Source organism: Canis lupus, chromosome 22 (assembly GCF_048164855.1).
Source record: "Canis lupus baileyi chromosome 22, mCanLup2.hap1, whole genome shotgun sequence".
In the NCBI taxonomy this organism is placed as follows: Eukaryota; Metazoa; Chordata; class Mammalia; order Carnivora; family Canidae; genus Canis; species Canis lupus.
Genome location: NC_132859.1, coordinates 41,101,780 through 41,129,556, shown reverse-complemented (window position 1 = coordinate 41,129,556; position 27,777 = coordinate 41,101,780). Strand labels below are relative to the sequence as shown.

Here is a 27,777-nt window from a genome sequence, read left to right as displayed (position 1 = left end):
TTTTCTTCCTTATTTAATTTTATTTTGTGAATATAAAATTTTTATGTAGTTAAATCCAAATGACATAAAAAGCTATATTCAGGGAAGGCACATTTCCATTCTCATCCCTCCATTACTTTCCCCATTCCAGCTCCGATGAGCAACTATTTTTATTAGTTTCCAGATTACCTTCCCAGTATTACTTTCTATAAAGCTAAGAGAGTAGATATGAGTGTGTTATTAATGTACATTCTTTCCCTCCATCTTTCTTTTACAAAAGCTGACATCTTATATGCTGTTCTGCACTTTGGTTTTTTTTTTTCTCACTAACAATATGTCTTGCAATCACTCCATGTTGGTACATGAAGGGCTTTCGTATTCTTTTTTACATTCACATAACACACCATGGATGCATGTCCCATAGAATCCTCTGTTCCCAGTGATTACCTCCAGGAAGAGGCTAGGAGAGGGACAGAGGAAGGAAGGAAGGAAAGACAGAGGCAGGAGTATAATATATCTCTATTTGCTTCTTTATTCTCTATAATTATTAATTGCTTACTGGTTTGTAATAAAAAATTAATGTATCTCTTTAAAAAATACTTTTTTAAGAGCAGTTTTAGACTCATAGCAAAATTGAGCAGAAGCTACAGAAAGAGTTCTCCTGTACTTTCTGCCCCTACACATTCACAGCCTCCTCCACTATCAACATCCCACACCAGAGTGGCACATTTATTACAACTGATGAACTTATAATGATGTGTCATAATCGCCTAAGGTCCATAGTTTAGATTGGGATTCACTCACGGTACGTTGCTCTATTAATTACAAGCACTGAAGTGATGAGAATCGTGAAGAGATATGTGCCAGGACAGGTCATGGGAGTCAATTTGAAGACTTCTCAGTGGCCCAACTTGAGACCACTGGAGCACCAAAAAAAAAAAAAAAAAAAAAAAAGAAAGAAAGAATAATGACTGCAATTTATTTTAAAACATTGAATACACAAAGACACATGAGTCTGTAGTAATAATTTTTAAAAGGGGGGTAGAAAAAATTCAACCACCTTTATTGGAGATAACTATTATATTAAGTCCTTATTCTAAAAATTGACAAAAGACAAAGAAAACATTTACCCTGCTTCTCTCTCTCTCTCTCTCTGTGTGTGTGTGTGTGTGTGTGTGTGTAGGAACTTTATTTAGCTCATCTCTATTTGATGAGAGAAAGCTCTTCCTTACAGAAAAATAAATGTGAGCTAATAAACAGAGAAGAAAAGCAAAGCATCATTTTGCAATCCCCTGTATAATTACTGATTCATTTTTAGCCTTTATTGGTTTACGTACTTCCCATGAAAACAATGTCCCCTTGTGACACATGGATAGTATCCTTACAACCCCATCTCTGAAAGAAGTGTGACAAGTATAGGCTCCATTTCATAGACCAGGAGACAGAGACCCAGGGATGCACTGCTGGTAAGAAGGTTAAAATCCAGATCTTCGACTCCCCATGTGGCATCCTTTCTTCTAGATGACACTGTTTCCCTGAGCTCTGGAGGCCAGAAATTTGAAATGAAGGCATTGGCAGGGCTATGCTCCCTCTGAAACCTGTAGAGAGAATCCTTTTTTGCCTCTTCCAGCTGCTGGTGGGGACTGGTAGTCCTTGGTGTTTCTTGGCTTGTAGATGCTTCACTGCAGCATCTGCTTCCCTTGTTCTATGGCCTGTTATTCTTGGCTGCTCAGCCCAATCAGTGAAAGGCTGTTGAGGAACACACATTCACACTGTGTCAACGTATCATCCCAGAGATTATTTACTAATCACTAAGGGGAAATGTGCTTTTACAATGGAGAAATCTGGTTATCCCTAACCTAAATAGGCATCATTAGCCTAAACGCAGCACCCCTTACAGTGTGACAGCCTGACATTATGTGTCTCCTAAAAAGATGCAATATGATGGATGCAGCATTACCTGGGGATGTCAGAAATATTTAAGTTGGAGCCAATCAAGCATTTGGATGTAATTTGAATCTGAAAGAAATCCATGGAAGTAGAAGTCAAGTGGCCCATAAAGAAACCAGTTACGTTAATCCAGAATTTGAGACATTCTACAAGACAATTGGCCTAGTTTCTTAAAAATATCAATGCCACTGAAGAAAAAGAAGAGGATTAATTAGATTAAAATAGAGTAACCAGGGCAGCCTGGGTGGCTCAATGGTTTAGCTCTGCCTTCAGCCTAGGGCGTGATCCTGGAGACCCGGGATTGAGTCCCACGTCTGGCTCCCTGCATGGAGCCTGCTTCTCCCTCTTCCTGTGTCTCTGCCTCTCTCTTTCTCTCTCTCTGTTTCTCACGAATAAGTAAATAAAACCTTAAAAAAGAAAATAAAATAGAGTAACCAGACATAGTCAATGTAATGCATGAAATTTGATTCTGGTTTTATTTTGTTTTGTTTTTAAAAAAAGATATAAAAGACATTTGGGGGACCATGGGAGATTTAAATTGGAATTTAATGTTGAACTATATATATTTATATTTTGAATACAATATTGGAGATTAATGTTAATCATCTTAGGAGTTTTAAGGGCATTGTGTTTATGTAACAAAATATCCTTATTCTGAGGAAATGCTTGCTGAAATAAGGAGTGAAGTATAATGATGTCTGCAATTTATTTTCTTTTTTTTTAAGATTTTATTTACTCATGAGAGACAGAGAGAGAGAGAGAGAGAGAGGCGGAGACACAGGCAGAGGGAGAAGTAGGCTCCATGCAGAAGCTTGACGCAGGACTCGATCTCGGGACTCCAGGACCACAGTCTGGGCCGAAGGCAGGTGCTAAACCACTGAGCCACCCAGGGATCCCCTGCAATTTACTTTCAACAAAAATATAACATATACACACAGAGATAAAGCAACTACAGTAAATGTAGACAGTTTTCCAATCTGAGTGGTGAGTATAGGTGTATTCACAGTTCTATTCTTTAAACTTTTGTATATCTTTGAGTTTTTTAATAATAAAAATTGGAATATGCAGTTGTAAAAATCAAGCATCAATCCCGCATTTTTAGTAGGAACTTAATTTCAGAGGCACCAGAGAGCCCCAGAGGCAGAAGGAAAGCTTAATTCCTCAAAGAATGCTAGCTAACAGATGCAGAAGAAAGAGAGCATTGTTTCACCAACACTATTAAAATGGTTGATTAAAACAAGCTTTATTCATTGTTGCTACCATCCTCAGATGAACAATTGATAGGGAACTGAACATCTGTAAAGTGCCAAAGGATCATCACAGAATGATATATTCCGACCATGAGCACCTTCACTCGACAGGCAACCTTAGGATCATTCAGGAAGGTATAGGAAGACAGCTCTGTCCAGTCATGAGACCTTGAATGTATCTACACAGGCAAAGGCTTGAGCAGCAGCTAATCTGGTCTTGGCAGAACGTCCTGTGATCTCAGAACACAGGATGAGAGGCTGGTAGGGAGCCGCCATGAGGCCACCTTCCACTAGCCTCCCTCTCTCCCCTGGGAGGCCTTTTTGGAAACCATTTCTCCTGGCCTCCCAGGTTCTGCTGAGGAATGGGGCCTTCTGTTCCATCCTTGCTGCCACCTGCCTCCAAACACTGATACAGAATGTATCCCTGCTCAGCTTGGAGTTTGCGTTTAACTGGTCCACCAGCAGGTCCTGTGATTCCACACAGTCACTGCCCCTGTGGCTTCAGAGTCGTCCCCATTGGTATGTGGCCAAGGATCATGGCAAGCTGGTACCTTCAGCATATTTCCTTTCACTGCCTAAGTGAAGTAAGTAATTCTGTCTAAATTTCAATGGGCTTGTACCTTTACTGATCAAATCAGTCAGGCCTTAGCCTAGGCTTAGACTTACCTAGTTTGTGAGAGCTTGGCAGAAGCGTCACCCAGACATTAAGGTCTCCCAAAGCAATCTGAAGCACGTGGCATCACCTATGGCATACTCTAGGCACAATGTTCAACTTCAACATGCCACTGTCATCCCAAAGGGGACTGTGCTAGGTTAAAGAAGCTTAGGTACCTAACTAGATGCTGTGTCAGAGCCTTGATTTGAAGCTGGTTTGGATAAACCAGCTGTAAAGGGTATTTTCTTTGTCAACTGGAGAAATTTGGATATGATTTGAGTATTAGATAAAATAAAAATTATTTAAGTATATGAATAGAAACAAGTGACCTACAAAACTATGCTCTCATTTTGGTTAAAAATTGTGTCTAGGAAAAGGTCTCAAAGAGAGTATGGGCCATTTGTTGCCACAATAATGCACAAAATAGGGACGCCTGGGTGGTTCGATTGATTAAGCATCTGCCTTTGGCTCAGGTCGTGATCCTGGGTTCCTGAGATCAAGCCTCACATCGAGCTCCCCACCGAGCAAGAAGCCTCCTTCTCCCTCCCCTCTACCCTTCCCCCCTACTGATCCTACTGATGTTCACTGTCTCTCTCATGCTGTCTCTCTCAAGTAAATAAATAAAATCTTTTTTTAAAATGTGCAAAATAACCTGAAAATTTCAGTGGTGTGCAATAATAGGTATTTATTCCTCACTCTCTCATTTGCAAGTAATCTGGAATTATCTGGGTTGGCTTTGGTGGGACTTCAGGCTGAGGCCAGGTCTATGCCATGTGTTTCTCCTCCTCCTTAGACCAACACCTACCTGAGGCATGTCCTTCTCTTAGTGAATGGCAAGAGTGTAAATTAGAAAACCCTACCACATGAACACACTTCAAGCCATTGATTGCATCATTTCTGCTAACATCCCATTGGCCAAAGCAAGGCCTGAAATCAAGGGCCAGGGTAGTTTAGCCAGCTGTTTATAAGGCCATGACGAAGTGTAGACATTTAATACTACTACAGGGCAGTGGAGAATTGGAACCAAGAATTTAATCCCCCACAAAGGGTATGCTCTGGACTGAAGTTACATCAGTAATCTATAAATGGTAGAAATGCAATGTTTTAATTTTTCACATTTATGTGTTGGCATTTTTCTAATTTTCCATAATAAATGTATATTATATATTGAAATGATGAAAAAACTAATTTAAAAGTTAATAAGTACACAAAACAGTTACTCTGATTCCTTATCCTTATCCCTCTAATCCCATTCCATATAAACTGGGATGATGTCATTCTCTTAAATGTGCTCATTTTCTTGGAGGCTGCTCTGCTGGAGGCTTATGAGAAGTAAAATAAGGAGCAGTAGGGGAAAGATTCTTTTCTTTCCCCAAGACACTTGACAAAAGGCTCTGTCCATACTAGGAGGGGTAATGGGAAGTAGAGATGCCATGTCCCTGGTATCCTATACCTGGAGGCTTGTCTCAGGACCTCCAGAAAGTAGGCTTCTGGATTGGGGGCCTTCATATGTGTCTCCCATATGTCAACACTTTGACCTGACTTTTTTTGAATCTACCTCACAGGATTCCACCCTTGGAAACCACTCCCCATTGCCTAGGACTCAGCAGAGCAGTGAGCACGGAGTTGGCCTGGGGCCATCCTTCTAACCTGGACACACCTCTTGAGTAGGGGGTGGCATGGGGGATGCTGTGCTCTTGCTGCATTGGGACCCTCCATCCTCAACATACCTTACACTCCTGACTGTTCCTGCTGTTCTCCTGCCTGTGACCCTTCTTTTCTCTCTCTACTACCTATCTTGCCGCAATAGTCTCCTCCTTCCCCTAGACTCTCCCCTATCACTTGTGTTGGTCCCCAGAGGGCTTCATTCATGCCTCTGTCCCAGCAGCCATGGCCTGACATCTTAGAGTTGCTGGTGTATGTGTCTCCCCCTCAAGATTCAAACCATACCTGCCGATCTTCTAGTCATGTAGGGCCATGTCTACAGTAGATGTGTAATCATTTGCTGAGTGGGCAGATAGCAACATGTTGCACATGGCTTGTGAGTGAACATGATGTCTCATGTCCCAGTGATCAGCCCCTTCTAGCTAGCTAGTCATTCTCAGAAATAGTCAGTGCCTCTCCAGGCCCAAGATGAAGGCTTGGTTGCCCCAATGACCCTAAAAGGTGTCCCCCATAGGAGACAGTCATCTCCACACCCAACCCCCTAGTAGGACCCATAACCTTCTTATAGAAGTTGAGTCTGCTAAGAGTAACTTGTTCCCAAGAAATGCAATAATAACAAACATAAATCTCCATTGATACATCCCTCCCTCTTCCATGAAGATGTTCAGATCAACAAGCATTTATGAAGCACCCACTGAATGCCAGACAGATGAAATCATGCAGCTCTTGCCTCAAAGAAGCATGCAGTGGTGGGGCAGAGGGAGGTGGGGAGAGAGCAAGTGGATACAGACAAGGAAAATGTCAATAAAGTTGAGGCCATCTGAGGATGGCTTCCTAGCTCATCCAAGATTGAGCAGGAGGAATGGGTCTGGGTCAGGGTGTGGGAACTAATCAGGCAAAGGAGACACGAAGGTGCTTCCAGCAAGGAGATAGTTGGAGCACAGGCAAATGCCGAGACACCTGAGGGTGGAGGGGAGCAGCCGTGCTACCTTTTTTAAAAATTTTTTTTTAAGATTTTATTTATTCATGAGAGAGAGAGAGAGAGAGAAAGAGAGAGAGGCAGAGACACAGGCAGAGGAAGAAGCAGGCTACATGCGGGGAGTCCGACATGGGACTCGATCCCAGGTCTCCAGGATCAGACCCTGGGCCAAAGGCGGTGCTAAACCACTGAGTCACCTGGGCTGCCCACTGTCTACCACTAATAATAAATAAGATGCCCAAGACAGCAGAGAGGGGCATTCCTGATGCATTATTACCAAGGCACCACTTGTCTGCAGAAGGGGAATGTCCTGAATGCCGTCAGGGTGTGTGACCTGTTCCGCCCTTTCTCCTGCCCCTGCCCAGTGCTCAGGACAGGGGAAGTAGACGACACTACTTTCTCAGATTTAAAAATAAAGAAAGAATTTATTATGAAAGAAATACATGCTTACTGTATGACATTTTGGAAATGCAAAAGAAGTATAAAGAAAAAAGTCCAAGGCACCTACTGTCCCCTGTGAGGGCTAAATGGGGCTAATATTTACTAAGTTCTCACTGAAAGCCAGGCACACAGCATTTCACAGAGCTTGCAAGAACCCTGAGAGGAAGGTACTAGTGTTATCTCCGCTTAACAGATGAGGAAACTGAGGCTCAAAAGCTACTGTATATGGGCCACTCATGAGTAAGTGAGGGAGCCCAGTTCGAACACAGGCAGCCCAGGTTCTAGGACTGAGCCACAGGTAACCTTCAGCTGTATGGCTGCTGCACCCCAAAGGATGTGCTGAGGAGCCCCCAAGGCACAGCAGGAAACTCACAAAGGTGCTACTGGGTGTTTTAAATATCAGATGGAAACATAGCAACCTCCATCCAACAGCATACAAACTACTACTGTTCAATTGTTTGGACCCAACTACTTAATAAACCAAACTGTCAGGTTTTAATTCAGGGCAGGGAGCAGTATCCAGAGGCTCCATAAAAGAATTCCTGGGGCATAAATGTTCCATGAATCAAGAAAGTTTGAGAATCCCCAGCTAAGTGCATTCTATAGAAGCATAAACAATTTTCTTTTTCATCTTACAAAAATGGACTCATAAAGTGCATCTGACTTTATAACCTGCTTTTTCCTTTCACCATCTTGAGAATATGTTTTTGTATAATTAAATGATTTCCCTTTGCTTTGTTAGATATGTAATTTTTTTTCAAATCTCTCCCTTTTTTATAAATAATGCTCTGTGAACATCTTTGTGAATAAGGACACCACATTGCTTGGCTGAAAGTTGTGTCTATGTTTAAGACTTTCAATATGTGGCCAAATTGCTTTCCAAAAGGTCTCCTTTAACTGCATTTCAACCAATAGTATGTCAAAATAGCAGATTTACTGTATATTATCGCTTAAAGACCACTTGTCAGTCTTTAGAAAGATTTAGAAATCTTTCTCATTATTGTTTTAATGTATTTTTGCAGGTGGCTATTGAGTTTGGAAAATGTTTCATTTGTTTATCAGCCACTTGTGGTTCTTTTGTGAATTGTCTATTCACGTTCTTTGCTCATTTTTCACTTGGAACGCTCAGCTATTTCTTATTGATTTGCAAGAGGCTCCATCCAATTTTAATGAAAAGTTTAAATCCCCGACGCAGCTGTCAGAAATGCTGATGGCTGCAGTTCTCTGCAGATCTAATTGTTTTAATAAGTTCCACTAATGACTCAGAGGCTAATGAAGGTGTAGATCTGATTGATGGAGCTTAGAAAAGAGATGTAATTAGAAGTTTCCTCTCCCAGTCAAAAGAGCCAACTATATTTATCAGTTCGACTTCCTACTTTTCTCCTATTTTGAAAAATGCATTTAAATATATCCCACTGGTCTTGGCAGGGTGGCAGGGAGGACATGAGAACCTCGCCTGGTTGTTATATAACCCTCCAATTAAGTTAGGGTCTTATCTCCTCTTTTAGGTTTCATATTCTGTCTTCAAAGTGGAAGCTTCAAATCTCTTTGGTTCATTTCTGCCTCTGCAGCCTCCAGAACCGGGAGCCAGGTTGTCACCTAGCAACCAGGGCTCTGCTTATAGAAACATGAGCCTCAGCCTGGCCCAGAGAGGAAAATCACCAGTTGGAATAAAAAGTTTTAGCTTTTAACTAGAGACCAGCCAGAGGCGCAGCACCTACTGAGATATCATAGCCAAAAGTCCTCCCAGGGGAACCCCAGGTTTTCAGGACTCTGATGCAGAGTCGGGGCGAGGAATGTTTTCAGGTACAACCTCTGGACGCTTTGCTTCCCAACCTGTTGGATGACAAGAAGGTGAGTGCTTTCCATGTGAACTCAGAAAGGAAGTTCTAACTCGCTTACTTCTCACCCCCTGAGCTTCTGAGATAGGTAATTCCATCTCTTGGGGTCCCTGATGCTTACCAGTGGTCAATATTGGGAAGCCACAGGGTTCAATTCTGCACTCAAGAATTTGGGCATGAGGGATACTCCAGGAGAGGGGGTCAGTTTTATCACTTGGGTCTGAGAATGTGTAAAAACCTCTCAAGGGGCTCCACTATGAAGTTAAGGGTTAAATTAACACCTCCAGAGTGTTCTGCATCCATTGTCCATCACTAGAAGGAGATGTGTGGGAGCACCTAGGTGGCTCAGGAGGTTATGCATCTGACTTCAGCTCGGATCATGGTTCCGGGGTCCTGGGATCAAGCCCCATATTGGGCTCCCTGATCGGTGGAGAGTCTGCTTCTCCCTCTCCTCTTACCCCTAACCCCACTAGTGCTCTTGCTCTCTCTCTCTCTCTTTCTCTCAAATGAATAAATAATTTTTTTTAAAAAAAAGGAGATATGTGGCCAGAAATGGGGAAAAGCTAGATTCACTGAGTTTCTGAGGGAAACAGAAACTTCTGACCTCCAGTGTTATAATCCTACTGGCTGACTGCCCCTATTTAATAGCTATAGTACCTTGAAATGATCCACCCCCCCAAACACACACACACACACACACACACACACACGTACCCACCCATCATGTGGATTCCCATTCCTTCTTATTTTCCCTTCTCTTTTTCCATGGGACTTGCTCTGGCCAAAGGAATATTACTCAGCAATACTGGACAGGAGTAGGGACTTTAAATGTTCTTTGATAGTTTGGCTTGCTATTCTACCCTCTGTTATGAAAAGACAAGCCCCAGGCAGTCACTGGTCCAAGAAAAATGCAGAGACATGTATTGCACACCTGAACTTACCTGTAGCCTGAAATAGACCCAACACAGCCAACTCTCAGAACAATGAACAAGAAAAATAAAAGGTTTATGGTCATAAGTCACTGGGCTTTGAGGGCTATTTGTTAAGTAGCTGTACTGCAGCAATACCCAACTATCATACCATTCATTGCTCCTTATCACTATTTCCTTCTAGATTTCCTGTTCCCTGTATTTTCCAAAGTTGAGTTGGTCAGCTTTTCTTTCAATTCTGTGAGCTTTATCGTATCCTTCTAATAAAGTCTTCTCTTTGCTAAAATTAGTTGGGATTGATTTCTGTGGCTTATAACTCAGAACCCTGACTGGTAGAGCTCATCTACCAATATCTTACCAAACCACCAACTCCTTCGTCTGAATTCAGAAGCTTTCTCATATGATCTGAGAAGTCTATTCCAGTCTTCCTTCCCCCCCCCTTTTTTTTTCAGCCTCTGTGGCATCCAACTGAAACAGTATGTGCCCTGGACAATGTCTGGGGAGACTTTGCATACATTTGCTTTGCCTGGAACATCCACTTCCGATCTCCAGATGCTGAAGTCCTGTGCCACTTTCAAGGCTCCATTCAAACACAGTCTGCCTTATAAAGACTTCCCTCATTCTCCTGGGAGGCTCTCTCCCCTCTGCCAGTACTAGAAGCAATTGTCCCTGGTCCAGATGGAGCTTACCTTCCTTGGCAGGGCTGCTATAGTTTATTCCCCACTAGAGGGAGACTCACTGAGGCCATCTCTCAGGAGAAGCAGAGAGAGTCCAGGTTCTCTTCTTTCACACTCATTTCTGCTAGTCACTTTCCAGTCCTGACACTTGGGGTCACAGCCTTGTATCAGCTATTTTTGAACGCTTGGTGCCGAGCTCAGGGCTGAGCAAAGGTGTACTTTAAAGTATCATTGGTTATTTGAATGCAGGCATGAGCAAATATCCGTCTTTTCTAGAATCTCAAGCCAGAACATAGTAGAAATCTATTTTTGGCCAATGACGTGCTTCCTTTGATCCCAAATGGGACATGATTATCATCTTATTTACCTTATCCAAAGATGACGTTGGATCTGGGATCAGGCATGCCAAACACTATGGGAAAAATCCAAATGAAGCATCCAAAACTTAAAATTCACTTGGCCTGCTGCACTTGATGGGACCATCATAGATTCAGTACACATAACCCATGAAATAAGGTCCAGTGTGGGGAAGCAAGAAGCCAAAATTTACACAGACGGTTGAGATTTGGAAGCCAGATCTCCAGATTGTTAGTCCTCTATTTCTTACAAGGAGTAGCAGACCGGAAAAGGTCCAAGCTGGGTTTTTCCATTTTCCATGGGTCTTCCTACACAGCCTATTGATGGGGAGGGCATCACCATCCCTGTACCAACCCCCACAGACACAAAGGCTGCTCTTCTGTGCCCAGGAGGATTCTTAAAATAATAATGCTGCTGCCTCTGTGGGCTGGAGCCAGCTGTCTTGGTACACTCAGTTCCTGAATTATAATTTCCTGCTCTTTTACTTATGGCGATAATTAGTGTCACAGTAACTGGTCAGTCATGCCTACTTCTGTCCTTGTAGTCAAGGCTTGATTAGGCAGAAGAGAGATCCAGGATGGAAGAAATCAGATGAATATCATATGATGGGGCAGGCAGAACTTTGGAACCAAAAAGATCTGAGTTCAAATCCTGACTCTGCCACTTGATGCCCCTGTGGCCTCCATTTTCTCATTTATAAGTAGGAGTAATAATGACACCCATCTCAGGGGAGCTGATGTGAGGTAAATATTGTGTCTGACACAATCAGGTGGTTAGTGAGTATCCTAGTCTATAGGGGAAGGAAGAAGGCTGTCTTAGACTGGGCTACTCCAGAAGCAGACCCGAGTAATGCTTTTTTGGGAGGTGATCCTAGAAAACATCAGTATGAGAGCAGGGCATGTGTCAAAAAAAGGGATGGTAGTGATACTGAGTGCTTTAACATGTAGGTTACTTTATGAACATTTGAAGTTCAGCCCCACCCAGGATCTCTGGGACACAGGATAGAATAAACTTCTGAGTTTTCTGTCCTGCACAAGGTGAGGAGGTTGGAGTATTTATTCACCCCAACTCCCATCCATCATTGATTGAGAGCTATTGGAAGGGGGGGCAAGACTTAACCCTACAGCACAGCTTGTTCCTGGTGCTTGCTCAGTGGGCTTAAGTAACCAAAGAGGCATCAAGTTACAGCTGCTGGAAATTGGAAATCATGGGGTCCACATGCAAGAGAATGGTCAAGTTGAGCCCCCCATAGGGTCTGCTACAAGGACCCAAAACTCATCAAGAGGAAGCCACATTTGTCATATCGGGTCTGAGCTTGGACTAGAATCAGGATGTCTAACCTAAAAGTCAGGAGCTGGTATAGGTAGCCTGTGGAGGTGGGAAGTGAGTCAGAAATGATGTTAGGAGTCCTGGACATTTGCCATCAACTGTCCTGGAAGCCCAAGCCCCACATTCCTGGATGTTGGTTATACTGTGAAGCAGGTCAGATTTCTCTCTGTGTGACCTGGAGCAACTTGGAATTGCATTGAGAACCTTTCTCACTCTTTTCAAATCATAAGGGTCCCTGTTTCCCATATACCCTCCTCCACTCCCACCCTAGAGCTAAAGCTAAAGATCTGGTCCTGAGTGCTGGATAAGGGTGTGTGTGTGTGCGTGTGTGTGTGTGTGTGTGTGTGTAAGAAAGGCTGAATTCTGTGTGAATCCTCCCAAGGCACAGCCTCCCTTAATGGTCAGTGGAGAGAAGTATTTGGAGATGCCTTATGCTTTGTAAGCCAAATGTCAGAAATTCCCACTGGGTTTGGGTTTGAATGGATTATTTGAGTTCCCTGAATCCTTTTCTAATACAATTATAAAAAGGTACAAGGCTTTGTGATTTCCAATGTAAGCATAATGAAATGAGAAAGAAATATCAAAATGCCTCGCCAACTTCACAGAAAAATCACATACAAAAAGAACTTTTAGTAGCCAATTTCCATTAGAGCTTCCTTTGGAGTTCATAAATATATATACTGATAACAATTATCATGATTATCAATTATAATCATCACTATTAATATTTTAGCAAGTACCATTTCTTGAGAGCCTCCTATCTGCTGCTCATCTAGATTTACATATCTTATTGCATTGAAGCATCACAAGAATTATATATGAGGAAATAAAGGCTAATTGATTTGCTCAAGGTTGCACAGCAGGTAGGTGGTAGGGCTGGGATTCAGCACCAGATTGTTGTTTTCAAAGCTGCTCTTTAAATTCAGCACACCACATACCAGGTGACGTATTTGAAACTGATTTCTTTTTGGTGGTAAAATGTTATTCTTGTGTGCATTGAGATTATTCTTGACTTCTTCATCATAATCAGAATTTGCAGACCCCCACAGCTACATGGAATCCATGGTGTTGACTCAGCTTCCAGTTTGGTGATAGCTCCATGCTAACCATCGTGGCTGCAAATTTATAGACCAGATCTAGCCTCCAGATTTTCTTAGACTGGCCCCCATGGTGCTGCAAAGTAATTTGAAGTTACACTTAAAACTTGGGAGATTTGATGTTAAAATCAGGATTTCCAGCGCTTTGGAAAAATCAAAAGATCTATAATACTGATGGCAGCTCCCTCTTGAGTTCACCACAGTCCTTACCTGTCCCTATCATTAGTGCCAGGTGATGGAGCCACATATTATCACATTTTGCAATGTTTGGGGGGTTTTTTTAGAGTAAATCAGATTTTTCTAATTCCTTTACCCTGCCAATCTTTTCCTCACTTTTCCTGGCCTCTTTAGGTATTTGCATTTTTGATACTTGAAAATCAACTCCCCACCCCAATACAGTTCTTTAGAGACACAGGAAAAACATCCTGGGTTTTATCCTGTCCTGTCTTCTATGCTCTTGTCCTGCTGAATGGCACAAAGACACCAACCTTCAAGCAAGCCTTTTTATTTTTTTTTTTTAAGATTTATTTGTTTATTGTTGGGGGTGGTGGTGTGGGGAAGGGGCAGAGGGAGAGAAAATCTAAGCAGACTCCACACTGAGTGTGGAGCCCTAAGGTTATCTCATGACCTGAGCCAAAACCAAGAGTTGAACGTTTAACAGACTGAACCACCCAGGTGCCCCCAAACAAGGCTATTTAAATTGTGGATCTAACACTTGTTATTGCCTCCGCTTCTTCATTTGGAAAATGACTCCAGGTGACTTCATCTGGATAGTTACCCAAAAGCCAAGTCAGATGAACAGGTCTCCCAAAACACTGAGACCTAGTCCACCAAACAAGCAATTCAGTATATAATTTGATCCTTTGAAGTATTCTGTTTTCATTGATCAGTTCATCTTGACTCCATACAGGATTTTATGAAATATTGAACTATTATCTCCCCCAGCTCTCTGCTGCTGTAGCTGGAGACTGAGGTGCCAAGACAGAGTGGTGGGGGAGGTTGACAGGAAGAGAGGGGACAAAAGAGAGGCAAGCTGGTGGTGGAGGGGGGGTGGGCATAAGGAGAATACATTGATGAGATCGTGTCCTTTTTTTTTTAAGATTTTATTTGTTTATTCATGAGAGACAGAGAGAGAGAGGCAGAAACATAGGAAGAGGGAGAAGCAGGCTCCCTATGGGGAGCCTGATGTGGGTCTTGATCCCAGGACCCCAAGGTCATCACCTGAGCCAAAGGCAGAAGTTCAACCACTGAACCACCCAAGCATCCCAAGACTGTGTTTTTTATTATAAAGATTCATAAGTACATTATCCTTATGAATAAGAAAACATGAGTGAAGGATGCGCTCATAAAACTCTCCTTATTAAAGAATATATTACACTTTTTCTCTCCCTCCACTTCCCCTCTCTCCACCCTTAGGACCCAGCAGCAGCAGAGGAAATGAGAGCAAGGACACAGTGAATGCTCTGTGTAAATGTTGTTATAAGTACAAAATGAAAACTGGTCAATTAAAACTAAATAATTAGACTAAACAAGTAAATCAGCAAAGTTACTGTTCAGTCAATTGGGAAATATACTCATACTTTCCTTGTAGGTATTTTGGGAAGATTAAATGAGCTAATGATTCTGTTGCCTGTAGCATAACACTCTTTAAAACAGAGGCTATTGCATTGATTCAGACGGTGCCACCAGCCAGTCTGTTACCCAGATCTATCACCTGAGTCAACTTTGACCCCTGCCTCCTGCCCACTCTCAAGTCCAGTCAAAACCAAGATTCCAACTGCATGGTGACTAACAGAGCCCCAAGTGTGGAAAGGAAGAAATTAAGACTGTCTTGAGATTAAGCCAGGAATTAGCTCATGATGGAGTGAACAGAAGTGTAGAGGCCCCAGAAAAATCTCAGGCCCACAAAAGAATCAGCCCTTTGAGGAAGAACAGATCCCTCCATGAAGGTTGATGAACCACAAAAGCCCAAACAAGGAGGGGCAGAGGCTGCACATTGGCAGGGCCTGCACACCCTCTGCCCAGGCCAGCCTGGGGCCATGAGAAGCTCATATTCTCGTCTCATGTTCACCAAGCCACCATGGGATAACTTGGCTTCCTGAGGAGTGATTCCCCCAGGGACAGAACGTGCTGGCCCTGCTGATGTGAACCTTCAGTCTGCTTAAAATTAGCAAATTTTCTTTCTGGTTTGTTCTCATCTTGGGTCCCTCACTGGCAATGTTTATTCAAGCATCAATAACTTCTGGACTTCAAAGATTGAATTTCAGCGCTTACGCCGCTGAGGACCAGACCCCGGGGCGGGTAGTGATTCATTCTCCAAGGTCAGTGTCCCCTGGGGGGGGGTCACTCTGCGTGGCCAGTGCCCAGTCCCCACTGTGGGAGTGGGCTCTTCCCATGGGCAAAGCCTCAACCACCCCAACCAGACACCAGTCTTGGAGCAGAAGGGAGGATACAGCACCGCTGCCAGAGTCAGGTTTGAAGTTCCTCGCAAGGCAGCAGCAAATTTTGTTCTTGAGCAGGACTTATGGCCTTCCCTAATACTGCTAGAGAGGAAGGGGGAAAATTCCTCCCCATATTAGCCTGAAAATCTAATTGAGGCAAATTCTGTTGCCTAGACAATAGCATATTAAATTGTTCAGTAAAAGCAAGAATTTATAAAAAATTGTCTCTGATCTATAGAACTAGGAAACGTAATAAATCTCCCAGGATTTTTAGCCACGCTTAGGATATATCATGCTCAGAAATTGCATTAGCATGTAGATGAGATGGGCAGAGGGCTGCAGGCTCCTGAAGCAAGAGAACAGTGATCCAGAGCAGTCTGGCCTCTTGTGGTAATGAGTGTGTCTCCAGAGCGCATCCAAGAGAAGGAAGGGGCTGAAGGGAGAGTGTACTGATGACCTACTTTGTGCAGGCACAGCCCTGGTAAACTTAACTATGTATTATCTTTTTGAGCCATCACCATGTGCCTGTACCATAGAGTAGATCGTTTGCTGTCTTGCTGTTTTTAAAATCTCCTTTACATTAAGTTTCTTAGGTGGCAAACAAGAGAGAGGCTTAAATAAAAAGCAGTCATCAGTGGATAAATCCTGCTGGATCCCACAGAGAAAAAAGGAAAAGCTAACCTGGTTGGAAAAAGGGCAGAAGCTGTGGACACCGTAGCAGATTTGCTCACTGCCTCTACATTGTACCGATATTACCATGACTCAGCAACCTAAGATCTAGGCCCTTCAGTTCAAGGACAGAGAATAAGGTGGATGGAGCAAGATTGAGTTCTCTCCTGTAACTCTCAGGATTGGCCAAGGGGGTGGGGACATGCAGTGTAGACAAAAGTAGTGAGGACTCATCCATAATTCTGGAGGTAGTGGTGGCAAGTCTCCAGGGACCCAGCAGAATGTGTTGAAATATGTGCAAAATCAGCATCCCTGCCTTCCTAGGCTTCTTCCTGGCCTATGTCTTCCAGGGGCCTGCATTTTCATCAGGGCACTCTTTTAGGGGCATCAGAATAAGCAGCCTCTGAAATTTAGCAAGGCATGATTATTTGACCCCCAATGGCCTCAGAGCATCAGCAGCAAGTGTCTCTGTCCTGTTGTCACTCAGCTTTCAGGTGGTGGTCCAGCTTGTCTGGAGCTTATCCCTTTCTGGAGGCATTTACTAAAGTCTGTAGATGATCTCCAACTTCTGAAATACTCTGATATTTTGCTGGTCAGCCCCCAAGTGCTTAACCACTGGCCACATGGTCCGGCCCCAAGTTGACAAAGAGAGGTAGGACTGTGTTGGACCCTATATGTAAAAGACCTGCCTATCTCCTGCTGGGATCAGGGAGTCCTCACTTCTTCCCACCCCATTTCAATTCAGCTGCTTCCACATGGGAAACTCTGTTACTTTGCAGCCCATTCCCAAAAACTATATCAAAAAGAATGAGAGAGGTTAATTTGTACGGATTCAGAACAACGCTAAATACTTTGCATGCATTATCTCACTTAATTCTCACAACAACCTGGTAAGAATTAACACATGAGAAAATCCAAGTACAGAGAGATGTCACAACCAGCCCAAAAGTCATGACTAGCAAATGGCAAAGCAGAATTTGGACCCAGACACCTGAGCCCAGATCTAAGTGCTTAATCTCTATGCTACTGCTTCTGGTTGTAAGCAACAGAAAAGAAAGAAAAACAAGCAAAGCTATAGTTATTGGCTATGATTATTCCATTCATCTATTGTTGCATAAGTAGCCATTCTAAATAGAGTAGCTTACACTAACAATAATGATTTACCTTTCTTACAAATCTGCAAAGTTGGGTTCAGCAGGGATTGTTTATCTCTCCTCTTCATGGAATCAACTGGGACAGCTGGACTGAGGCACAAAGATGTACTTCCCAAGTGGTTCAGTTATATTGCAGATAAGATGGTGCCAGTTGTTGGTTTCTCTCCACATGAGCTTTTCTGTGGGCAGCTTGGGCTTCCCCTTCAACATGGGGGCTTGGGAAATGTCAAAGAATTTGGGGGGCCATATTTTAAATCTACCACATTTGCTTAAGCAGAGGGGGATATTTATTGGAAGTAGTCATGGTAGCCCATGGATTCCAGAAGAAGAGCAGGAACCAACAAAAAAAATCCAGATACTTCAGCACTGAGAGTGATTTCCTTAGATATCTCTAGAACTGTGCCATCAAAGTGACTCAGCCCAGCTGTCTTCCAGACTCTGTGCTTCTCATTGCAAAATCCCAAACTCCTCAAAAAAGTCATCAGAGTATCACACTGGGGACAGGTGCCGACCCTGGATTCATCAACTATGGCCAAAGGCCTAAGCCTACACTTCAGACATTCTTTCCAAAGGAGGGAAACATTTAATGCCCTATTTTACAGGTGAGTAAACTGAAACTCAGTGAGTGTAAGTCACTGAAGTCACATAACTGGTAAGTTGTGAAGCAGAGTTTATGCTCAGGGTCTTTCTGCCTCCTATAAAGAAGCTTGGAGTGAATAAAATTCAAAGCTGGGCAACCCTTGAATTTGCCAAGTTCCTTAGTGAAAGTGGTTGTGGTCAGCCAAGCCATGTTAAATAATACTTCCCTCTATAATGTAAACCCATTCCACCTTTATTAAAGAATCAGAGTATTCTCTCTGTGTATGATAAGTACCTCACCCTCAGAGCTTCTGATCCAGCAGGTCTAGGGTGGGGCCCAAGAATTTACCTTTTAACCAGTTCCCAGGTGCTATTGTTGCTGGTCCAAGGACTACACTTTGAGAACCACTAGACTGAAAGAACAGACCACTAGATTAGAGGATTTATCTTTCTCAGAGCTTCTGAGATACATGGGTGGGTCAAGGATGACTGTTTAGCAAATATTTACACTCCCCACCACACTTCCATGGGAGGAATAAACTGCCCTGATCCACTGATGTTGGGCTAGGTTATGTGACTTTTTTTTGGCTTAATGGTTGATGTGTACTTCCCTGCCCTTAAACTTTGTATTTGACCATGTTATGGGCTTTGGTCAATGGGATGTTGGCAGATATGACATGAATGGAGTGAAATGTGCTTGTATGGTTGGGCTTACCTGTGCTGCTTTCATGGGAAGAGCCCCCAAAGGTAATTCAGTAGTTCCAGAAAAATGAAAAATTAATGGAGCACATTTGTACCCAGCAGTGAGCTGTAGTGAAGTACTGCTGAGCCCTGCTGAGCTTAAATTGGATGGCCCCAGATGACTGGCAGACATAAGAGAAAAAAATAAATACCTATTGTTAGAGCTCACTCACATATGGATAGTTTGTTATAAAGCATTATGGTGGCAAGAGGTAACTGATACAGTGACCGATGTTGGACCTTCCCAGTTCTTTAAACTTGACCCTCTGTATAAATGCCTATTTCATGACCTGGATGAAATCTTGAATTTGTCTTTGTTAGATTTCAGTATTTCAATCTACATGAATTCATTTTCAAAAAAAATTTTAATGAGTTTAATTAACTCATTAAAAATTATTTAAGAATTACATTTAAAAATAATGAGAAAGGTTTGAGCTGAGCCATTTTCTTTGCTGGCCATACAGAGCAATCAAAGCCAACTGGCTTAAAGTTTGCACTTGATTCTGAACTTTGAAAGAAGCTGGGAACAATGAAAGCCAACATTGAAATGACAGTGCATCTGGGAAAAGCCAGAATTTATTGCTGGGATAATAAATTAGAAATTTCTGGAAGGAAAATCTATCTAGAATGACAAAAAGGGACCCCAAGTCCCAAGTACTTTAAAGACCAGAGCTTGTGGGAAAGCTTGGGTGATTTACTGGCTTCTCTGCCAGTTCCCATTTCATTTTACAGAGATCACTGTAGTAGATAAAATTCTATAGAAATAAATCTGCCTTTGCCAAAAGAAATAGGAATACAAACTGTTATTTACATTTGCCCTTTAAAACACCTCCCGAAGGCTGAATTCTAGTCACTGGCTTTCATTAGAATCCAAATGGGAAAAAAAAAAAAAAAAAAGAATCCAAATGGGTTCCACTCAGACTTGTGCTTCTTGTTATAAAGCACATAAAGCTAAAATGTAGGGCTTTCTTCCAGGGACAATAAACATCCTCTGGATCACATTGTATTCTAACAAGCAGTTATAAAGTTTTTTAAATGTCAGTTGTAGCAATACAGAGCTAGCCAATTACATTCCAGCAAACAGAAGAAATAGAAAAACAGATCACAGTCAGAGAACACTTATGGATTACCTGCTCTGTGCCAGGAATGGTGCTCAATGTTGCATTTACAAAGTATTTTACTAATAGCAATAACCAATAATAGTTTCTATGGATCAGGCTCTGCAATGTCCCAATGACTGATCCACTTCTCTATTTTCTTGCTCAACAAGTTTTAGAAAGGTATTCCTTCATCTTTGAATGTACTAAATTAGTCCACACCCAACAATACAGAAATTGTGTGTGTGTGTGTGTGTGTGTGTGTGTGTATAAACTTTATAGACAATTTTAGTGCCAGGGAAGAGATAGTCTTGGACAAATCATCCCTTACCAGGCTTTTACTCTACTCAAAATTATATGTCATAGAGATATTTAATTATCAAAAAAATTAATATTTCTTTAATTGAGACAATACTAGTTAGAATTTATTGACTGTTTAATGTGTACCATGCACTATGTACATCTCATGTTATCCTCATATAACCCTAATTATTATGTTAATTCCCAACTCCCCTACAAATTTCCCAATTTCTTCAGATCAGGAAATTAAGGCTTGGAAAAGTGATCACCTTTCAGGACTTTCTACGGTAAGTCAGAGGGCTGGAACTAGAACTCAGATCTACTGCATTCCAAGGTCCCTGCTCTCCATAAACTGCCCCAGTTTTAGCTTAATGGATTTTTTAAAATACACAAACTGTCCAGGACAAGCAGAAGAGATCATTTGACAGCATGTTAGAAGTGAGAAAGCAAATGGTTGTGTGGCAACTGACTGAGAGTGCTCTCAAAAAGCCGGCCTTCCGCCAGCAGCAGAGCAAATGCAGGCTGGGCCGATCCTCAGCGTCAAGGCCAGGAATGCCTGCCACTGATTACTCTGAGAGTGTGGAGAAAGGGAGGGCTACATGTGTCAGGTTTAATCCAATCCATAGTGAAATGAAATAGAGAGGGAGGCCAGGCAAAAGTTGGTTGAAACAGGCATTTAATCGGACACACTCTCCAGCAAGGTTGGGCGGCCTGCAGGGGAGGGAGAGAGCGGGGCAGTCGCAGGCTGGGGGAGCCGTGTGCAGGGGAGGGCAAGAGGACTTTTTAAGGGTTGTGTGTCTGTACGGGGTGATAGGTATTAGGCATATTACTGGTGAAATTGGTATGGGGCATTAACTGCCTTAATAACCCCTTATATGGGGTCTGGGTAAAGTACGGTTCAGGTTTCCTGCATAGGTCCAGTCTCCCCCTGATGACCGTCTGCTGGTGATGGAAGAGTTCTGAGGTGGGGGCAACAAGGTGGAGGAGGTGGTGGGGGCCAATCCCCCTTGATCCCGCCAGCCCAACAACATGGCCCAAAGTCTGCTTAAGAATCAGTTAAAGGCCACCTCTCCTTTCCCCCTCCACGCATGCAGCCAATGCCTACCTTGCCTCTCTCATGGAAAACCATCATTCTGTTACCTGAGGAAGGCAAGGCTGAGTTTCTGGACTGGGGATATCAGGCATGGTTCAGAATGTGAGTGCCATATCACAATCAGGGGATTTCAATAAACACATATACTTGACATCTGAGCCATTGCCCACTCCTTAACTTTCTTCCCAAACTAACTCCAAGAATGGGCAGCCAGGTCTATCCACTCCAGATAGAAGACTCTGTCAGCCTTCTCTGGGAACTATGACCAGCCTAAGTAGGCAGACTTGAAGACCTGATACCAGTAATGCCCACAAGGATACAACCCAGCCAGACCATCCTGGGGTGAAGCTCACCCTCTCCAAGAACAGTCCACCCACAGCCTTCGAGCTCCCAGTCAGCTCCTTGCTTTCCCACTCTTTTTTTTTTTTTAATTTATGATAGACATAGAATGAGGGAGAGAGAGAGAGGCAGAGACACAGGCAGAGGGAGAAGCAGGCTCCAGGCAGGGAGCCTGATGTGGGACTCCATCCCGGGACTCCAGGATCGCACCCTGGGCCAAAGGCAGGCGCCAAACCGCTGAGCCACCCAGGGATCCTGCTTTCCCACTCTTAAACATGAACCAGCAAGCAGGGATCAAGAGACATTTGAAAAAAAAACTTTAAATAAATAATTTTAAAAATTTTATGCTGCAAAAAAGTAACAACAAAATCCATCATTAAAAAAAAACATATTACATCTTCAAAACAAGAACAGGGTACTAAAAGGAAAGAAAAAAAGTTCAGAGAACAAAGCCCTTAGAAGTTAAAAGCATGACAATAAAAATGAAAAATCAATAGAAGTTCTGAAAAAAAAAAAAAGATAAGGAAACTTTCCAGAAAGAAGATGAAAAAATCAAAGAGAAAAAAATGGAAAGAAAATATTAAATGAATGAATGAAAAATACAAGATGCACAGCATCCCTATACCAGGAAGGCCAGAAAGAGAGAACAGAGAAATCAGAAAAGAAGAAACAATCTACAAAATAATCCAAGACAATTGCCCAGAACTGAAGAACATAGATCTCCAGATTGAAAGGTTGCATTATATTGAAACTTTAAGTACTGGAGGCATGTCATCATGAAATTTTGAAATACTGAGGACTATCCTACAACCTTCCAAAAGAAAATACAGGTCATATACAAAGAACCATAATCAGAATAGCTTCAGACTAATCAAGAGCAATTTAATAAATATTCTAAAGGAAAATTATTTTTGATCTAGATTTCTATGCCCAGCCAAAATATCAGCCAAGTGTCAGGGTGGAACAAAGACATTTTCAGACATACAAAGTCTCAAAAGACTTCAAAAAAGTTCCATTCAGTCTAAGGAAGCATATGGAGGATGTGCTCCAATAAAATGAGGGAATAAACCAAGAAAGAAAGGCTCTAACCCAGAGAGAGATAAAAGTGATGGTGGTTAAAAGAAAATTTCAGAACAATAGGTGTGCTGGAGACAAAATACTAGTAAAGACTGAAACAGAATGTGCCAAGAGAGAGAGTTCTTCAAGAAGACAAACAGAAAGAAAATCTAGTGAATCTACCCGTTTTGAGAGAAGAATTGGACAACTGGGGAAAAGTTGGGGGCTGAACGAGTGAGAAGTAGTTAGGCAACTAAGCAAACAATGAAGCAAACAGTTTAAAGAGGAGAGAATGTTGTCCAGGAAAAAGAAGTAATCATAGACTAGATGCCACGGCTCAGCTGTGAAAACCATTTGCATAGCCATGATGGAGACCAAATGTTGAAAGAACCCAAATTATAATTGGACCATATTGGTAGGATGGGAGCCATACGGGCTCCGTATGTGTGGTGGCAACAAAGGAGCAAAAGAGAATTAAACCTCTATCTCCTCGTATAAGGAGACCCCCAATTTCACACAAACCAAGGAGCAAGATAAAAGCCCATTCTTCAGAGAATTGGATGTAAATACCAAAGTATTGGCTGAAAGAGTTGAAAGTGTTTTGTTTTGTTTTTTTTTCTTTCCTGAGGAAGGTGAGAAAAATGAGAGAAGGCTGATTTTCACAGCCAAACCTATTTTGCTCTTTAAATCATGAGCTTATATAACTCGAAGTAAAAATGAATAATTAAAAGAAACAATTAAACTTCATTCACTTAAATGTTTTTCACTGCAGTAAGTACTTAACAAATTAACCTCATTAAGTCAGATCTTAGGATTTGTACAGTCTTTTTTGTCTCTTTCCAAGGAAATCAATGCCCTACCAAGGAAGAGAGAGTGTAACAAGCAGTACACCCATTTCTATGTTCTCCCCTGGGTTGTAGGAGCCAGAGGCCTGGGAGGTACCCGTGCCAATGGGAAGCAGTTGCAGTATAAGCTTCACCCCTGAGCAATAGACTCTCAGTGAGTCTGAAGGGAGATTTAGAAGGGAGGGAACAGACTGTCCTTCATCTGGAATGGTGCATATCGAGACTCAGCAGGCCAAGTTCCTGAGTCAGGCTACATCTTCTGCTCCCGGCCACCTCACTCAAACCTGCAAGTTTTTGCAGAAGTTGACAGCAAGCAGTTTCCTGCAAATTCTAGGCATGCTAGTGGAAGCCTAGACTTTCTGCCTCCTTGTACCCCAACTGCAGGGGTGAACCTGGAGGTGGCTAACTTTGCTCCATTAACTCTTCCAGCAACTAATTCTGGAAAGCCCTAGTAGAGTCACAGCTTAGTGCCTAAGGGCTTCAAAGCAAAGCTGTGCTCTATTCCAGAAATAACTGCTTTCCTTTTGAGAAGCAGCTCCTCCGTTGCCAGTAGGGCTGACTACAGGAGACCAGTGACCATGTGAGCTGAACTGCTCATTGTGACCTACGTGCTCTCTGATTGTCCAAGCCACAAGGGTGGCTCTAGTGTGCAGCAGCACACCATTACTGAGTAAAAGTGACAGACCTACTATTGGGCTTGGTCAGGTCCTGAAGGCACGAGAAAGCTGCTTCAGCAGGTGCTCAGGCTCAGATTCCCATAGTCCCTCTTCTCCCTCCAGCCTCATCTATAGCTTCACAGGGTGTCCTTTATGATCAGGTGATTGTAGAAGACAAATCTGGGGCCTACCTGATGGATGGATCTACACAGAGTGCTGCCCCAAGGAGGTGTAGACTGCTATAGCATCACACAGACAGAAATCTCCCTGTGGGCAGAATTCTAAGAAATACAGCGAGTCTCATCTACAGGAAAGAAAGAAGGATGGTTAGAGGTAGATCTCTATGGTGATTCACAGGAAGTACTAAGAGTTTGGCTCGATGATCAGAAATCCAAGAGGAACAAAAATGGAAGACTGGTAACAAAGAAGTCTGAGAAAGATTTGCAGATAGACCTCTTGGAATGGGTACAGAGTGTAAAGACATCTGTGTCCTATGTGAATGCTCATCACAGGGCACCCCTGGCAGAAGCAGCTTTCAATAATCTGGTTAACAAAAAGGGTTGTGGATGATGGCAGTCTCTTTTCTAGCCACACCCAACGAGCAAATCAAGTGGCTATGATATGAGGAATGGGGTTCATGCATGTCCTCAACAATATGGATTTCTCCTTACCGAGACTGAACTGCCCAAGCTTCCCATAGCAGAGACTACTGCCTATGTCCTGGATATAACACCATTCCCCAGAGGAACCAGCTGTGCACTTGCTGGGAGGTTGATTATACTGGATCTCTTCCATCATGGTGGAGGCAGCTATTTATATAGTCATGGGAATATTTGCCTGTCCTACCTGCAGCGTTTCAGTCAGCTCCACTATAGGCTTAAAAAGATTTCTTGTTGTCGTGTTATGCAAACATTTCGGGTTAATCCCATATGGTCTAGATCGCATGCCTGTCTATGGACAAATGACCCTTGCCCAGTGATGTAGAATATATTACCTAAAGACAAGTGATTCACTTTGGAACAAGATGAATCAGCCTGTCAGCATTATTTAGTAAAATAATTAGATTGATGGTTTGTACCTACTTCTGATAGCAGGGCAGATTTGAATGGTTAGTGCTGATCACATAGCTGAAGTGTGCTTACATGACCAGCCACTGTAAGATACCCCACTGTGAGTAGGCTTCCTGATACTGAAATGCTTCATATACCTGGAGACACGTGCATCCTATGTGACCCAGAAATTTGAGGACAAGAAGTCTGCCTGAGATCTCTGGCTTCCTTCCCCCCTGCCTTTGGCTTCCTTTTTATTCATATTTATTTTCTACTGCAGTTGTGATGTACAGATGTCTGTCTATTAGATGATCAAGTGGAGATGTAGAACAGGTATTTTTTTGTATGTGAATTTGAAGTTTTGAGGGGAATACCAGGGAGGAAATATACATATTTGGAAGTCATAAGCATACTGATGAATACTGATGTTATGTAACATGGGAGTAGGTGAAAATAGAGAAGAGGCCCAAAGACTGAGCCTGGGTCCCTCCAACATCCACCAGGAAGAGGAGAGATACCAACAAAAGAGGTGAAGAAGGAGTGGCCTATGAGATGGGAGAAGCTCCAGCAGTGTATGGTGGCCCAATGACAGTGAACTTAGTGTTCTAAGAAGGAGTGATCAACAATGTCAAATGATACTGAGAGCAAGATGTGATTTGAGAATTGATCATAGGATTTGGCAATGTGGAGATCATCGATAACCACAATAGGTGTGTTTCCAAAGAGTTGGATTAAGAAGAGAATGAGCAGTAAGGCAGAGAGGGGAGGGAACCTGGACAATTCTTTTGAGGAGTGTTTGAGGAAATGAGAGGTCATGAGAGGGATTTTTTTTTTTAAATGGGAGAGATTACAATATGTTCTTATGAGGATGAAAGCAATCTTGTAAGGAAGATAATAGTCCAGTATCACTTGTCTCTTGTATACTCTAAGAGTAAGCGAGAAGGGGTGGTATCCAAGACCCAAGTTGAGAGGCTGGCCTTAACCGAGAGCATCAGCAGTTCATCCATGAGCACAGAAGGGAGGGAGGAGCATGTGGGGGCAGGTGTGGTGGGAGCCTGCAGATGGTCTTATCTGAAGGCTTCTATTTCCTCCGTGAAATAGGAAGCAACATCATCCGTTAAGAGGGTGGATTAGGGAGGAGATGTTGGAGATTTAACGAGACAGGAGAAAGTGTGAAATAGATTGGAAATGTAAAGGCCCACTTGATAATGGTTGGCAAGAGTTTAAAGTGACACCAGTCAACATGGTGTTGTGGGATTCTTTTTCTTCTCCTCTAAATATGTAGAGCTACGTGGGCACAAACATGGAGCAGGTGAAGAGTCAGGTTTACCTGAGGTTGAGTAGCCAGGTGGGTATGTCAGAGAGATGAAAGATGAGTAAGGGAGAAGCGGATTCATGCTGGCATCACAAAGGCGGCCTTGAAATCTAAGCCAGGGCAGGAGACAAGTGAGGACACAGGAAAGGTGAGGAATAGAGCAAGGGGAAGAAAATCAATCCTTTGAGATTCCAATGGAATCAAAGAATTGTCAGAGTTGGAGACCTGTGGGAGGGAATGCCATGGAAAGATATGAGGTGGTGTTCAAAGCGTGTAGGGTTAAGATGGAGGCTCTGGAGGTGACAGAGCTACTAGTAATGACAAGGCTGAGGAATGCATGGCCATAGGGGTTGTGGCTGAAGTGTGGTTGAGAACAAGATCTTTACAGACAATGATGTTAAGGAAATGAAATGTCAGGGTGCTGGTGGCTTGTCTACAAAAATGCTAAGGCCACTGAGAATGCCTTCAGCAGTGGTGGACAACAGCGTGCCAGGAGCCAAAACCTTCAGGGCAAGAGACAGGAGTATAGAGGGGCAGACTTGCTTCAAAGGAGCTAGAAGTCTAGGGAGGAAGGAGGAAGCAGTGATGAGGAGCCAGGGATGCCTGGCCGCTAACCCTAGATGTAGGTAGAATTTGAGTTTCAAAACGAAAACCAGCCACCGCTTAATGGGAATTCTAGAAAGCAGTGTCCTGAGAATGAGCAATGTCAATTGCTCAATATTCTCAATTCCAGTAACTGTTGTGGCCAAGTCATCTGAAGGATACCCATGGCACCAGATGGTGAAGACACACACATGCACACACCACCCTAAACCCTCCTGATGGTAGATCTTCAGCAGCACCTTTGCTCATTCATATCAATGTAGCACTGGAAGACAGGCAAAGGGCCCAGGAATCAGAAGACCCCATCACTTCATTGCCACCCCTCAACATGGCCACTGTGTGGCTGGCCAAGCCAGGGTCGTTCACTTCACCCTATAGATTGGAAAAATAAGGCTCAGAGAGTAGAGTGACCTAACAGTCAGTGCTGACCCAGTAACAACCCTATGTCTTTTGCGTCTTCCCAACCCATACTCTTGCTACTCACCAGCTTCTCCCGTGTCCCAAAGATCAGATAAAGCTGGAGATATTTTTTAAAAAGACACGTTCTGGGGCCCCATACCTAGAGACAAGGCTTGGTAGAAATGAGGTATGACCCAGGAATCAGCATTTTAACAGCCACTCTAGGTGATGTTCATCATGATAGAAGTTGGGAAACATGGCAAGTCACCACACTGCCTTCTCTATTGATTTA

The 27,777-nt window shown here is 42.9% G+C and overlaps 2 long non-coding RNA genes across 5 annotated transcripts; one reads left to right on the top strand and one right to left on the bottom strand.

Annotated features, from left to right (window-relative positions):
* Positions 1 to 1,056: 1,056 nt before the first annotated feature.
* LOC140614198 (uncharacterized) lies at positions 1,057 to 27,777 on the bottom strand. Of its 4 annotated transcripts, none has more exons than XR_012015102.1 (5): positions 27,646 to 27,777; positions 18,708 to 18,855; positions 18,342 to 18,405; positions 8,641 to 8,755; positions 1,057 to 1,728 (listed from the first exon to the last, which is right to left on the bottom strand). It is a non-coding gene; the product is annotated as an uncharacterized lncRNA (long non-coding RNA). The 4 variants fall into 4 exon arrangements; XR_012015104.1 differs by lacking the exon at positions 27,646 to 27,777 and adding an exon at positions 24,149 to 24,247; XR_012015101.1 differs by having other exon boundaries at positions 1,058 to 1,728; positions 27,571 to 27,773.
* LOC140614199 (uncharacterized) lies at positions 3,438 to 4,495 on the top strand. Its single transcript, XR_012015105.1, has 2 exons — positions 3,438 to 3,763; positions 4,308 to 4,495. It is a non-coding gene; the product is annotated as an uncharacterized lncRNA (long non-coding RNA).